The sequence below is a fragment of the Lissotriton vulgaris genome, chromosome 1_1 (genome assembly GCF_964263255.1).
Source record: "Lissotriton vulgaris chromosome 1_1, aLisVul1.2, whole genome shotgun sequence".
NCBI lineage: Eukaryota > Metazoa > Chordata > Amphibia > Caudata > Salamandridae > Lissotriton > Lissotriton vulgaris.
The window spans coordinates 1,804,076,638-1,804,090,894 of record NC_141685.1 but is presented as its reverse complement, the minus strand read 5'-3'; positions in this window follow the sequence as shown (position 1 = coordinate 1,804,090,894).

Here is a 14,257-nt window from a genome sequence, read left to right as displayed (position 1 = left end):
AGTGAAGAGAGTCACCTGAGTGAGATCTTTCTCTCCTATAACTCTGATTAAGTCTACTGATATGTCTCTATGGGGCTAGCCCATCTACAGCCCCATGTAGGCTTAGGTTAGCCTGGCTAAGTCTCCTAACTTGACCCTTCCCCAACCTCATCCTCTTCATCATCTATGATAGGGGGGTCAGTGGCATCATCTGAAGATGGTAGGACCTAATCTGCATTCCCTGTAGGGCCTAAGCCAGAGGCCTTTAGAACTTCAGATTCCTCTAAGAGTTCTAGGAGTTGCTAAAGGGTAGGGTTAGCCCCTTGTTTCAGCTTTCTTGTGGTACACAAGTGTCTCAGTTCCTTAAAACTGAGGATAGCAAATTCGGAGGGTGCCCTGGGAGGGTCACTCACCACAGGTAGAGGTCCACTGGACTCACCTGTGCCAGACATGCTCTAGTGAGGTGTGGGTGTGTGCACCTACCTACACTAAGTGTTTTCCTACTGAACCTCTTCAGGAGTTGTAGTCAGGGTGTGCGAGGCCCTTTGCTCTACAACAACTAAGTTCAGTAGAACTTAAGTATTCTAAGTCTTGTTATATGTACCTATAGGTACCTATGTGATCTTTCAAATGGTCATTAATATCGAATATATATTCATCTAGAAACTCAGAATCAGAATCATCTGAGGCATTATCATCGTCATAGTGAGCATTCTTAAAATGTGTGTCGCTTCGGGCACCGATATTCTTTGTGCCGCCAAGGGCACCCAAACTAGTTGAGGTGCGAAGACCTCCCTCATTCCTTGAGGTACTAGGACCTCTAACCGTAGATGATGTGCTAAGACCTCCCATGCTCAGGTTAATATTATTACTCTTTTTTAGTCTTTTACCAGAGACTGAATTATTTTGCTGAATAGGACGTTTAGAATTCATTAGTGTAGGATGAGCCTCTTTGAGAGACGATCTCACTCTAAATGTGTCAGTGGTGACATCCTGACAAGGGGCAGAGGCCTCTTCATAGCCAGAGCTAGACATATTGAGTTAATAAATTACACCCACGAAGTAAGTGTTGATTTGAAATCGGGGTGAAAACAACTCGAAATGCTGAAATATCGTTTTAAAACACTAATATGGTTGACAGGAGAAAACCCTCGCTTGCCGGTAAAGACGATCGCTGTCAGGCGAGAGGGGTTGCCATAGAAACGCGCTAAAGCTTGTGGACGCGTGCAAAATAGAGGAAATGCCCTTAGCAACCAAACGACGCGGCGTCGCTGTCGCTAAGGGGCATTCCTCAAAAGCGCCACAGACTCGTGTTACTGAGCACGAGGGAAAGTCGGACAGTAACGAAGAAAGAAAAACAAGATGCTTACTTGACAAATAGAGACGTGTATCACCAGAAAGGCAATCCGCTAAGAAAGTAAGGGAAAACAATACTTACTCCAATGAATAACGAAGTATATCGCCAAAGAAGACTTGCGAAGCGCAATTTATATAATTGGAAAAAAAACGCTAAACAGCACACAATCGCGTGGGGGGGGGGGGGTTGAGATGAGGGAAATTTCCATATATTGGAAATCGGTATTGGAAGGGGGTGTGGGATTAAGGGGGAAGGAAAGCGCCACACCATAAAAACAGACTCATGCTAAAGTCAAGAGAAAACCCCCAAATACTATAAATCATTAAATAAAACTCTAAATAATCACTAAACAATCAATAGAGTACAAATGATAAGAGAGTATAAGATAAGACTTATCTGCTTGGGAGCCGCATTTAAAAGAGGCTGTGTGTTATTGGCTCAAGGCTTTTAGCTGTTGCCTTTGTTCTATTTGGAACTTTCTATTGTGATGCGGCTGCTGGGATCTGCATTAAAAGTTGTATGCATAATGTCAGCCTCCGAGTCTTTAATGAAATCCAGATTCTCTAGTCATGTAAATATGAGAATCGCAATTACAATTGGTAAAACAACAGCAAGCTCAAATCCCAACAGCTGCACACCAATGTGAGAAGTTGACCTGGTATATGATGTTAACTATTCTAGTGAGCACCTTGCACCAGTTCAAACAACCCTCATGGTGATGGTTGTAAAGTCATCCTTATAGACCAGCTATCCTAGTGGTAGCATGGACAAAGCAGTCTTAGGCTAAACTCAAGGGGGCATGTGAAGCCAGCTGTGTTACCATATGTAACCCCTTTAATACCAAATGGAAGGACACCACACAGGATATATATAAAATATATATGCATTTATTTCTAGACAATCCCTCTGAACTCTTTATGAGGTCAGAGGCACAAGCACATAACAAGATACTTAATTAAAATAAGATAAGTTGCACAAAATACAGTAGGGCCGTAGGGGCACGCTAAACCATATACTGAAATAGTGGTATAAGTATCACTGCTCGGAAAATGGATAGGCCTGGGGCCTAGAGAATCGCTGGGGCTACGCTGTACTATCAAGGGATAGGAAGCAGGAGGCCCACGGGAGGCGTGTGCAGAGTCTTTACTCACACACAGGATACCATTGAGAATGAATGGGAACGAAAGAGTTAGAAACTAGTTTTTTTAGGGAACTTCTGACTGGACTCGATGAAACTTACTTCAAACCTAGACAGTTGGATAGTCAATACCCACAGGAGCACCGGAGTACTCACGTTACTTCACCCACAGGAAGCGGGTGCATAGGTGTCAAAGTGTGTCGGGTTTCGTCGCTGAATCCTATGGAGCCGTGAAGAAAGATGCTGCAGGCGACCAGGAGAGAAGTGTCTGGTTAGATCCAAGGGCGGATTGAGGATGTAGAGTACCTGAAAGCAGAGGGGACAGAGTCTGGGTCACTAGCCAGTGACCAGGAAGGAACCAGGCGATGTCGCGAAGCAATCAGGTGATGTCATGAAGCTTGTCTCTGCAGCCACGTGGACCAGGAGGTGTCGACGACAAACAGGAGTCAGACACAGACTGTCCCACAAAGACTCTCGCAGTCGGCGGTGTCGGCTTCCGGATTGGAGTCAACAAGCCTTGGCAAAGGCAACCCATGTAGGAATCGTAGTTGGCTTCTTAATCAGACCAGCGAGGTCTGATGGGCTGCTTCTTTTCAGGGAAGCAGGGGCCAGTCTGGAGTAACCAGACCAGCAGTGTAAATTCAAGGTTTCATCATCAAGTTGGCCACTAGCCAACAGGCAAGTGACCGGACAGACACATCAAGCAGGAAAATGCAGAAGGGTCCCAACGCAGATCTCGTGGAGTGTGCAGGGCTGATCTTAGTTGCAGTTGATGATCGGGGCTGGGGTTTCTCAATCCCAAATACACAGCTTCGAGGATGCCTCAGAAGCTGCACGGTAAGCAAGTCGCTGACTTTGCAAGATGGCCGGTCCCACGTCTTGCGTCGCCTCCACAGGTTTCAGCTTTGCTGGGACTGTGGATCGGGCTGAATGAAGTCTGGAAGTCCGGTTATTGTCAGGCTCTGTGCTCGGGCTCCGGCTGGAGCGTCAACAAAGCAAGGCGTTGATCGCTGGATGGTGCCTGTTTGTGCGTGGTGGTTCCTCCTTGACCACAAGGGAGATTCTTCAGTCTTCTATCCTCAGGTAGAACATCGAAGGTCCAGAGTTTAGTTACAAGTTTCAGTCAGGATCAAATCCAAAGTCTTGGAACTCAGCTCCTACCTATATACCAAATTTAGGGGCTGGAATACCTGCTAGGTCCCTCCTATGGGTGGGACCAGGGAATGGGGTGGTTACACATCTTTCCCTTTGTCCAGTTTCGCACCAGAGCTGGGGCTGGAGTGTCCCAGCACCGGTTTGAATTGGACTATGCATGGGAAACCTTGTGTGCCCCAGGCAGTGTCTCATTTCTTTCAGCCCTCCCTGCCCCAATACACAAGAGCCTGTCTGGGGAGGTGCTAGCACCCCCCAGGACAGGAAACCTATTGTCCAAGCTTCCCTCGCTGGAAGGACTCCCAGCAGCAGGAGGTCAGACTTGTGTCTGTGGCAGCAGCATCCATTTTGTGATGCTGAGGCTCTGGTTAACTTTAACCGGGATTAGTAGGAACAACATGTCTTCTTCCTCTAGAAGGGTGAAATGCTACCCCCGTCACCAGAACTGGTGAGGGGGTAGTATTCCAAAGCGTATGGTACCTTACTCAACTTGTTTTGATAAAGCTAAACCAGAGATAGCATTTAACCGCGAGGTTCATAATGCACTTAAGTGTATATGGTATGGCTATATCCTAGAACAGCTATAAGGACATGGTTCCGAAAGCTGCAGACAGGCTCAGCTCATGCTAGAGCACCACCTCACATAAAACCAAGAACTCTGCCTCCCGGATTGTTAACGCCTGCCATAGGAGTGACTTATAGGTGTATATGTGTCTAGATATAAGGTTAGATATAGGAATACTATATATAAGCAAGGGGTCATTACACGACCTTGCCCCAGCTGAGTGATCAACCAGTTGTGTCAATGTGAGTGGCCAGCCAGGGGTGGCATAATACATGCTGCAGCCCCTGGTAGGCCTTGGAAGCACCTATGCCCTGGGTACCTATAGTACACTGCACAGAGGCTCATAAGGTGACCCAATGTCCAATTGGTAATGGACCTAAAGTACATGGTATTGAATTTAGAGAGAGCACAGCTGGGCTGTGGGTCTGATTAGCAGGCCCACAGCCACATTAAGTCGAAAACCAGAGAAGCAAAAAGCAAAAAGTGGGGTGACCATAGGAAAGCAGACCCTACTCTCCTATAGTAGATGAGCCAGGAACCAATTACTGTGCCAACCTGCATTGGGTTTAGGGAACTTTTGTGTTGCGGGTGCTAGGCTGAGTCGCACAAGTTGGATAGAGTATTCACTGGGAGAGGTGGATGAATAACTGGTGGTAGGAATTTCCAGGATCACTGCAGATTCTCGAAATTGTCATAATGCATGATTTTAGGAAAAGTTTGAGGTTTGCACAGCATTGTGGGTAAAAAAACGTTCTGGGATACATGTGAGGCATACCATCCTGGACTTCCCAGAACTTTTTGGGTTTAGTAAGCTTTCCCAGGTGGCAGCCGACCCATGCCAAAAAATGCAGCCTTTCAGCAAGGCAAGCGCGATGATATTGGGATTTTAACCCACTAAGCTGGCCTATATGTAAAAAAAACACCCAAAAGAAATTAAATTTCCTCTCACTTGCCATTGGGATGGGGATGCTTTAATCCCCAGGGGAGCAGAAAGTCTTTTTAGACTTTAGAGGTGAGGGTTGGACCTGATGTCAGGATGGGCCAGAAACCACGCCATTTTTTAATAAAAAATATACTTGGCATCTGGTGGAGTTTCTGCCACCCAGATAGGGCAAATGTGACAAGCCCCCTCTCTTCCAACCAGAGGCAGAAAGATTTGTTTGCCCATATTATTTTTGGCAGTCGGCCATGGTTCAATGCAGGGTGGCAAGCCCACACTACTTTCCCCCAAATGTAAAGTCCCTAGAATTTCGTGGTCTTTCTACCCCTCTCCCCTGGGGAAATTTACAGGCAGCCTCCCGAGTTGGGCAGAAAGACACTATTACCCCTTTTGAGGTGGGGGTAAGGCTCAATGCTATTCCATTTTGAAATCCCTGGTGTTTAGTGGGCTTAATGTCCTCCCAGGAGCAAATTGGGGGCGAATACCTCAGAAAGACTGCTATGCCCTGTGTGGGGTGGTGGCATAGCCCTGTCCATGGTAGCCCTCCTCCACCCCTTTGTCTTTTTCTTTAGCTTTCCCTAGTGTTTAGTGGCAAACCCTGCAGTGATCTTTTTTGGGGTGATGGCATAGACCTCTGCGTGGTGAGCCGATGTAAGAAATGGTATTTCTGTTTGGCTAGGGTATGCACCTACGCCAGGCAAAACCCAACACTCTTGTCATGGTAAGGGAGTTACACACCCAAAATAACTGATCACCCCCTTGGCAGAGCATTCAGTCTCATCCCCCAGTTAATGTGCAAAGCGCTTGTGCACCACCCATACACACAAGTGACACAATAAACACAGCACAGAAGAAACTCCACACAAGAATATATAAAAGTATCTCATATATTGTATATAACACATAGACCACAATCACATTAATCATAAATCACTTTGCCTACTTGGCAATATTCATAACATCACAGCTAGTGCAATAAAGTAAATACTTATATGTTTCATATGTAATAGAAACACCATCCCTGCACAAACAAGGCGAATCCTGGAATAATGCTTGTTATACTAACAATGCAAACAAAAAAACGACATACATTAGAACATATCAGGACCTAAAATGCAGATTAGGTCATACATGGCTGCTGGGCATACTATGTCATTCCAGGAAATGTGAGGAAACATAAAATACATCACAACATCAGGACATTAATATGAAGCAGTTGGGTAATGCAAGCACACATATGAATCACCATATCGCCATATTTCCTCCATGGTGTAGAAATCATGAAGACATGCCATTAACACACAAAGCAACCACAAGGAGATGATGGATGGAGCGCTGAAACTTTTCAGACACTCACCCCCGGTCACAGATCCGGGTTGAATCCATCAACGTTCTTTAGCTCACTTCACCACCCCAGTTCAGAAAAAGGTATATGCAAATAAGTCTTGACCCTGTGTCTCATGCTACCAACCCTCATCAGCCAAGCTAGCTTGAATCCAGTGGCAAAGTGAGCAAGGCATCCAGGTCTGGGCTTACCCTGCAAACTTAGGGCAAATAAAGCAAACACAAATAGTTGATGATTAACCACCTTAAGCTCATCACTGAAAGTGCAAATATCATGACTTGTGGACTGATTTGCATATAGCTGTTTCTGAACTGGGGTGGCGAAGTGAGCTAAAGAATGATGATGGATTCAACCCAGATCTGTGACTGGGGGTGCTGTCTGAAAAATGTCAGCGCTCCGTCCATCATCTCCTTGAGTTTGCTTTCTTCGCCTTAAGTTGGCAGGGTATTTCCAGTCATGTGTCCCTTGCTCACTTTGCCACTGGATTCCAGCTAGCTGCCTGATGAGGGTTTTTGGCCTGAAACCGGTCCCAGGATGCTTGTTTCCAGTCCAGGGAAGACATGGCTTGGCAGTTCGGGCTGGACTGTTCCCATGAGGCACAGAGTCAAGACTGATTTTGACATAGCTGAGTCTGAACTGGGGTGTCTAAGTGAGCTAAAGAACAATGATGGATTCAACCCAGATCTGGGAGTGTTAAAAGTTTCAGTGCTCCGTCCATCATCTCCTTGTGTTTGCTTTATAATCATACAAAGAGCAGAACCTGTACTCCTCATATAAGGTATATGGTGCTCCTGTTCCCTGCATGTTGGCTACTGGGTCACCTATATCAGGGAATACGCCAATTTCCTCAATGAAACTGGGGTCTCATTGGAAGAGTCCCCCTGGAATGCCTTGACGAAGAACAAGAGCCCCCAAGGTCTGTATCACATGGGGGGGGTACTCACACACTGTGATCCATGGGGAGACCCTGTTTGGTCTTCCTGCAGATAAGGAATTAGAGGCAGCTGCCTGCAATAGCTGAACCGGTATGAGGCTGATGAGTCTCCCGAGAGGAACTGACTCACCCTCTGTGCTCCTGGTGAGGATGGGGCCTGGGGGATCTGGATCAGTGAGGAGGGGACTCCCACACTTGGGCACCAGAGGTGAATGTTGACTGGTGGGCTGAGGAAGCAGGCCCACATCAGTAGGAGACAGCCTTCCCTCAACCACACTACTGCGCCACATTCAACGATGCACCAGCGGCGGGCCTTGACGTCAGTTCTGATGTCTGGCTTGTCCCGGAGCAACACACTGAGGGACAAGGGCTGTCTGTGCCTGCTTTCCTCGCAGCGATTTTGCTGATGAGGGAATCTCACTAGATGAGGTCATATAGCGGGTGCTTCGATTGCCCACTCCCACTTCAAGGGCTGCACTCCAGAGATGAGCAGCGCTGAGCACGCACTACCTCCATTTCAATCAATAAAGCGCTCACACAAGAGGATTGCTGCCCCACGTAGAACCAAGGACAGAGAGGCGCTCAACACTGCTTCTCTTCAGGGCAATACCAACTTCCCAATGAAGCACTCAGCCCGTCTAGTTTCAGGGCCCAGCACCAAAGGAATAAAGTTTTTCCAAAACACATGCCAGGCCACCAAGCCCTGGATATCACTGGGGGCACCAAAGCAGGAGTATTGGCAGCAGTCAGGCACACACGGTCCTTCTTAGCAGCCAGCAGACAAAGCAAAGTCCCATGGTCGTTCCTCCTGGCAGCACAACAGTTCTTCCTGCCATTCTGCAGTTTTAGAGCCAGCAGCATCTAAAATCATGGGGTTAGATGCCCTGGACTTATAGTAATAATGTCTTTGATCTGAAGGTAACTTCAATCCTCTGCCCTGGCTCCAGACACACTACAGGGGTGGATGACAGACTTGTGAAAGGCAGTCACAGCCCTATTCAGGGGCAGGTAACAACTCCTCCCTCCACTCTTGCCCAAGAAGACTCATTAGGATATATAGGGCATATTTCAGGTCCCTTTGTGACTGTCTAGAGAGAATGCACACAACAGGCCCCTGTCATCTACACCAGACGTTGATTTGAGTCAGGCTGCAAAGCACAAAGAGCGGTACAAAAGGGAGTGGTGGTGATGGACGGAGCATCTGACTCAATCAAACACTCACACCCAGTCAAAAGATCTGGGTTTAATCCATGACCGTTCTTTAGCCCACTCTGACACCCCAGTTCAGACATGGCTATATGCAAATCAGTCTGACCCTGTGCCTCATGGGAACAGTTCAGCCCGAACTGCCAAGCCATGTGTTCCCTGGACCTGAAACAAGCTTCCAAAGACCGGTTTCTGGCATTCCAGCCGTCTTCAGCCCGGCTTGCTTGAATCCAGTGGCAAAGTGAGCGAGGGACTCACGTCTGAGCATACCCTGCCACACTTATGGTGGCCAAAAGCGGTACAAAAGGGGGTGGTGATGGACGGAGCATCTGAATCAATCAAACACTCACACCCAGTGAAAAGATCTGGGTTTAATCCATCACCGTTCTTTAGCCCACTCTGCCACTCCAGTTCAGACATGGCTAAATGCACATCAGTCTAACCCTGTGCTTCATGGGACAATCTGGCCTGAACTGCCAAGCCATGTCTTCCCTGGATCGGAAACAAGCCTCCGAGGACCGGTTTCTGGCATTCCAGCCATCTTCAGCCCGGCTTGCTTGAATCCAGTGACATAGTGAGCAAGGGGCTCACGTCTGAGCATACCCTGCCACACTTATGGCGGCCAAAAGCAGTACAAAAGGGGGTGGTAATGGACAGAGCATCTGAATCAATCAAACACTCACACCCAGTCAAAAGATCTGGGTTTAATCCATCACCGTTCTTTAGCCCACTCTGCCACCCCAGTTCAGACATGGTTATATGCAAATCAGTCTGACCCTGTGCCTCATGGGAACAGTCCAGCCCGATCTGCCAAGGCATGTCTTCCCTGGACCGGAAACAAGCTTCCGAGGACCGGTTTCTGGCATTCCAGCCGTCTTCAGCCCGGCTTGCTTGAATCCAGTGGCAAAGTGAGCAAGGGACTCACGTCTGAGCATGTCCTGCCACACTTATGGTGGCCAAAAGCGGTACAAAAGGGGGTGGTAATGGACGGAGCATCTGAACCAATCAAACACTCACACCCAGTCAAAAGATCTGGGTTTAATCCATGACCGTTCTTTAGCCCACTCTGACACCCCAGTTCAGACATGGCTATATGCAAATCAGTCTGACCCTGTGCCTCATGGGAACAGTTCAGCCCGAACTGCCAAGCCATGTGTTCCCTGGACCGGAAACAAGCTTCCAAAGACCGGTTTCTGGCATTCCAGCCGTCTTCAGCCCGGCTTGCTTGAATCCAGTGGCAAAGTGAGCGAGGGACTCACGTCTGAGCATACCCTGCCACACTTATGGCGGCCAAAAGCGGTACAAAAGGGGGTGGTGATGGACGGAGCATCTGAATCAATCAAACACTCACACCCAGTCAAAAGATCTGGGTTTAATCCATCCCCGTTCTTTAGCCCACTCTGCCACTCCAGTTCCGACATGGCTATATGCAAATCAGTCTAACCCTGTGCTTCATGGGACAGTCCGGCCTGAACTGCCAAGCCATGTCGGAACTGGATCTGAAAGAAGCCTCCGAGGACCGGTTTCTGGCATTCCAGCCATCTTCAGCCCGGCTTGCTTGAATCCAGTGGCATAGTGAGCAAGGGACTCACGTCTGAGCATACCCTGCCACACTTATGGCGGCCAAAAGCGGTACAAAAGAGGGTGGTGATGGACAGAGCATCTGAATCAATCAAACACTCACACCCAGTCAAAAGATCTGGGTTTAATCCATCACCGTTCTTTAGCCCACTCTTCCACCCCAGTTCAGACATGGCTATATGCAAATCAGTCTGACCCTGTGCCTCATGGGAACAGTCCAGCCTGAACTGCCAAGCCATGTCTTCCCTGGACCGGAAACAAGCTTCCGAGGACCGGTTTCTGGCATTCCAGCCGTCTTCAGCCCGGCTTGCTTGAATCCAGTGGCAAAGTGAGCAAGGGACTCATGGCTGAGCATACCCTGCCACACTTATGGCAGCCAAAAGCGGTGCAAAAGGGGGTGGTGATGGACGGAGCATCTGAATCAATCAAACACTCATACCCAGTCAAAAGATCTGGGTTTAATCCATCACCGTTCTTTATCCCACTCTGCCACGCCAGTTCAGACATGGCTATATGCAAATCAGTCTGACCCTGTGCCTCATTGGAACAGTCCAGCCCGAACTGCCATGCCATGTCTTCCCTGGACCGGAAACAAGCTTCCGAGGTCCGGTTTCTGGCATTCCAGCCGTCTTCAGCCCGGCTTGCTTGAATCCAGTGGCAAAGTGAGCAAGGGACTCACTCTGAGCATACCCTGCCACACTTATGGCGGCCAAAAGCGGTACAAAAGGGGGTGGTGATGGACTGAGCATCTGAATCAATCAAACACTCACACCCAGTCAAAAGATCTGGGTTTAATTCATCACCGTTCTTTAGCCCACACTGCCAATCCAGTTCAGACATGGCTATATGCACATCAGTCTGACCCTGTGCCTCATGGAAACAGTCCAGCCCGAACTGCCAAGCCATGTCTTCCCTGGACCGGAAACAAGCTTCCGAGGACCGGTTTCTGGCATTCCAGCCGTCTTCAGCCCAGCTTGCTTGAATCCAGTGGCAAAGTGAGCAAGGGACTCACGTATGAGCATACCCTGCCACACTTATGGTGGCCAAAAGCGGTACAAAAGGGGGTGGTGATGGACGGAGCATCTGAATCAATCAAACACTCACACCCAGTGAAAAGATCTGGGTTTAATCCATCACCGTTCTTTAGCCCACTCTGCCACTCCAGTTCAGACATGGCTAAATGCACATCAGTCTAACCCTGTGCTTCATGGGACAATCTGGCCTGAACTGCCAAGCCATGTCTTCCCTGGATCGGAAACAAGCCTCCGAGGACCGGTTTCTGGCATTCCAGCCATCTTCAGCCCGGCTTGCTTGAATCCAGTGACATAGTGAGCAAGGGGCTCACGTCTGAGCATACCCTGCCACACTTATGGCGGCCAAAAGCAGTACAAAAGGGGGTGGTAATGGACAGAGCATCTGAATCAATCAAACACTCACACCCAGTCAAAAGATCTGGGTTTAATCCATCACCGTTCTTTAGCCCACTCTGCCACCCCAGTTCAGACATGGTTATATGCAAATCAGTCTGACCCTGTGCCTCATGGGAACAGTCCAGCCCGATCTGCCAAGGCATGTCTTCCCTGGACCGGAAACAAGCTTCCGAGGACCGGTTTCTGGCATTCCAGCCGTCTTCAGCCCGGCTTGCTTGAATCCAGTGGCAAAGTGAGCAAGGGACTCACGTCTGAGCATGTCCTGCCACACTTATGGTGGCCAAAAGCGGTACAAAAGGGGGTGGTAATGGACGGAGCATCTGAACCAATCAAACACTCACACCCAGTCAAAAGATCTGGGTTTAATCCATGACCGTTCTTTAGCCCACTCTGACACCCCAGTTCAGACATGGCTATATGCAAATCAGTCTGACCCTGTGCCTCATGGGAACAGTTCAGCCCGAACTGCCAAGCCATGTGTTCCCTGGACCGGAAACAAGCTTCCAAAGACCGGTTTCTGGCATTCCAGCCGTCTTCAGCCCGGCTTGCTTGAATCCAGTGGCAAAGTGAGCGAGGGACTCACGTCTGAGCATACCCTGCCACACTTATGGCGGCCAAAAGCGGTACAAAAGGGGGTGGTGATGGACGGAGAATCTGAATCAATCAAACACTCACACCCAGTCAAAAGATCTGGGTTTAATCCATCCCCGTTCTTTAGCCCACTCTGCCACTCCAGTTCCGACATGGCTATATGCAAATCAGTCTAACCCTGTGCTTCATGGGACAGTCCGGCCTGAACTGCCAAGCCATGTCGGAACTGGATCTGAAAGAAGCCTCCGAGGACCGGTTTCTGGCATTCCAGCCATCTTCAGCCCGGCTTGCTTGAATCCAGTGGCATAGTGAGCAAGGGACTCACGTCTGAGCATACCCTGCCACACTTATGGCGGCCAAAAGCGGTACAAAAGAGGGTGGTGATGGACAGAGCATCTGAATCAATCAAACACTCACACCCAGTCAAAAGATCTGGGTTTAATCCATCACCGTTCTTTAGCCCACTCTTCCACCCCAGTTCAGACATGGCTATATGCAAATCAGTCTGACCCTGTGCCTCATGGGAACAGTCCAGCCTGAACTGCCAAGCCATGTCTTCCCTGGACCGGAAACAAGCTTCCGAGGACCGGTTTCTGGCATTCCAGCCGTCTTCAGCCCGGCTTGCTTGAATCCAGTGGCAAAGTGAGCAAGGGACTCATGGCTGAGCATACCCTGCCACACTTATGGCAGCCAAAAGCGGTGCAAAAGGGGGTGGTGATGGACGGAGCATCTGAATCAATCAAACACTCATACCCAGTCAAAAGATCTGGGTTTAATCCATCACCGTTCTTTATCCCACTCTGCCACGCCAGTTCAGACATGGCTATATGCAAATCAGTCTGACCCTGTGCCTCATTGGAACAGTCCAGCCCGAACTGCCATGCCATGTCTTCCCTGGACCGGAAACAAGCTTCCGAGGACCGGTTTCTGGCATTCCAGCCGTCTTCAGCCCAGCTTGCTTGAATCCAGTGGCAAAGTGAGCAAGGGACTCACGTATGAGCATACCCTGCCACACTTATGGTGGCCAAAAGCGGTACAAAAGGGGGTGGTGATGGACGGAGCATCTGAATCAATCAAACACTCACACCCAGTGAAAAGATCTGGGTTTAATCCATCACCGTTCTTTAGCCCACTCTGCCACTCCAGTTCAGACATGGCTAAATGCACATCAGTCTAACCCTGTGCTTCATGGGACAATCTGGCCTGAACTGCCAAGCCATGTCTTCCCTGGATCGGAAACAAGCCTCCGAGGACCGGTTTCTGGCATTCCAGCCATCTTCAGCCCGGCTTGCTTGAATCCAGTGACATAGTGAGCAAGGGGCTCACGTCTGAGCATACCCTGCCACACTTATGGCGGCCAAAAGCAGTACAAAAGGGGGTGGTAATGGACAGAGCATCTGAATCAATCAAACACTCACACCCAGTCAAAAGATCTGGGTTTAATCCATCACCGTTCTTTAGCCCACTCTGCCACCCCAGTTCAGACATGGTTATATGCAAATCAGTCTGACCCTGTGCCTCATGGGAACAGTCCAGCCCGATCTGCCAAGGCATGTCTTCCCTGGACCGGAAACAAGCTTCCGAGGACCGGTTTCTGGCATTCCAGCCGTCTTCAGCCCGGCTTGCTTGAATCCAGTGGCAAAGTGAGCAAGGGACTCACGTCTGAGCATGTCCTGCCACACTTATGGTGGCCAAAAGCGGTACAAAAGGGGGTGGTAATGGACGGAGCATCTGAACCAATCAAACACTCACACCCAGTCAAAAGATCTGGGTTTAATCCATCACCGTTCTTTAGCCCACTCTGCCACCCCAGTTCAGACATGGCTATATGCAAATCAGTCTGACTCTGTGCCTCAAGGGAACAGTCCAGCCCGAACTGCCAAGCGATGACTTCCCTGGACCGGAAACAAGCTTCCGAGGACCGGTTTCTGGCCTTCCAGCCATCTTCAGCCCGGCTTGCTTGAATCCAGTGGCAAAGTGAGCAAGGGACTCACGTCTAAGCATGCCCTGCCACACTTATGGTGGCCAAAAGCGGTACA